This window comes from Pinus tabuliformis, chromosome 2_1 (assembly GCF_031772625.1).
Source record: "Pinus tabuliformis cultivar Carrire ecotype Pingquan chromosome 2_1, CPIR1, whole genome shotgun sequence".
In the NCBI taxonomy this organism is placed as follows: Eukaryota; Viridiplantae; Streptophyta; class Pinopsida; order Pinales; family Pinaceae; genus Pinus; species Pinus tabuliformis.
In genome coordinates, this window is record NC_142299.1 from 531632307 (window position 1) to 531634386 (window position 2080).

At 33.6% G+C, this 2080-nt stretch overlaps 1 pseudogene; it reads right to left on the bottom strand.

Annotated features, from left to right (window-relative positions):
- Positions 1-882: 882 nt before the first annotated feature.
- LOC149201334 (ferredoxin-thioredoxin reductase catalytic chain, chloroplastic pseudogene) lies at positions 883-1172 on the bottom strand (annotated as a pseudogene).
- Positions 1173-2080: the final 908 nt, after the last annotated feature.

The following is a 2080-nucleotide window of genomic DNA, read 5'->3' on the forward strand; positions in this document are numbered from 1 at the left end:
ATTATTCAAAAAAAAAAAAGAAAGAAAAAAGGACCTACATGTTCATTGAGAAGAAACGGCTGAGTTGGATTCTTCACTTTTTCTTCTGCCATATTTCATACATGCACCCACGCACTAGTAAATTTGATACATGCACTTGTAAGTGACTACTATAATATTTGGGACTATAAAGTAAACGTACAAATGATGGAAAATATATAAAATGGATTTATGAAATATTAAAAAGGGACTCAGTAGAATTATATACTACACATTATAAATACCAAAATTCATTTGAAAATAAAAATGACAACGCATCCTTAAGGGATATATCCAGTCACAATTCAATAATAAAAGTAATCTCCAATGTAGCGTAATCTACAACAAAGTCACCCCAATTGCGGTGTTTTTTTCATGGAGGATAATCTCAAATGTAGCCACCCAGTTTGTAATATTTTTGATGTTGTTTTCATTGAGCATTTACCTCAAATCTCGACGTCAAGATTGCAATAATCCCAATTTTGTAATTTGGGTATTTAAAAATTGCACGATGGTTTTTGAATCGAAATAAATTATCAGAATTTCAGAATTGTGATTTAAATCATAAATTGATCAAATTACAAAAAATGGTTTTTGAATTGAAATAGATTATTAGAATTGCAATTTAAACCATAAGTTGATCAAATTACAAAAAATTTTGTGATACATGCACCCATGTGGATTCTTCTTATTCCAGAAACTGAAATACAGACAATCGTTTGCCTTAATGTACCCAACGATCTATACATCTACAGCTGCTATTGTGCAGAACATTCTTGAAATCCAATAAGCTTACATAATAACTTAGAACGAATATCTATTGTAAGAGCTTCAATAATAACAACGAATATAGCTTTTTGCGACTTATAACTTTGCTGTCAAATCCTTGATCTCCTTCGAAGAGATCGTCTGTTCTTTTCCAGCAAAATCATTATCAGTTGTCAGGAAAAGCATACAATGACACTCCTTCCTTTCTCACATAGGTACACATGGACAATTCCAAAATCCTTGTTCTGCCTCTGCACCCTTATCATCATAATGCCTGCAAAGACATAAAGGTGTGCCTCAGGTATCTTTATGTTCTTCCAAACCCTTAATAACAACAGAAGTAGCTGCTTTATCAACACAAAAGTATGTGTCTTACTGGCGAGCATACTGTTCAGAAAATTTCCTGATTATTTCAATAGATTTGTTAGAAGGTTCCACTTTAGCTCAGACTCGCATCGGGTATTTGGATTGAGTCTTGGCATTTGCGGAAGACTTGAGTGAGGCGACACTCAAATTTGAAATGGAAGTGTTGATAATATTCATCGCCATTTTGTTCTCCATGACAAATCTCCACGTGGTTGCTTCACTTTTTCTTCTGCCAACAGATGGGGCGATTCTAAGAATCGCGAGGTGGTGGGGTGATTCTGAGAATTGCCCTGCCACCACCCCGCCACCACCAGTGGTGGCGGGGCGATTCTCAGTGTCGCCCCACCACCCAACGATTCTAGCCACCCAGTTTGTAATATTTCTGATGTTGTTTTCATTGAGGACTCTGTATGGATCGATGATGATGAGGTTCTTGAATGCGAGAAACTATTGCGCTTCTTGTGATATTGGAGATAGAGAATTTTCCATGGAGTTTTTATTTATTATTTAGAAATTGTTATTGAATAGCTCATATGTATATAGTTTTGTTTGAAATTGGATCACCCAACATGTGGAAACCAAACACACATTGTTCAAATTTCCAACAACACTGTTCCTGTGGAGAAGGTTCTTGAATTCTTTTTTTTTTTTCGGGTAAAAATATTTTAAAATTCATTTTTTTTTAAGCACTATAAGAAAAGCTAGCTCGATTATAAATTTCAGAAATATGTTTAGAGCATAGTTACCAAATTCGAATTCGAATACGGATTCGAATTCAATTTGATACAGAAAAAATTCGACAATGTAAAATTCAATACGAGAAAAATTCGACAATATACATCTTATAAAGACAAACAATTTTTTATTTTTTTCAAAATAAAAAAAATGAAATGAATCTAATGTGGTACTTATTTCCAATATTAATCTT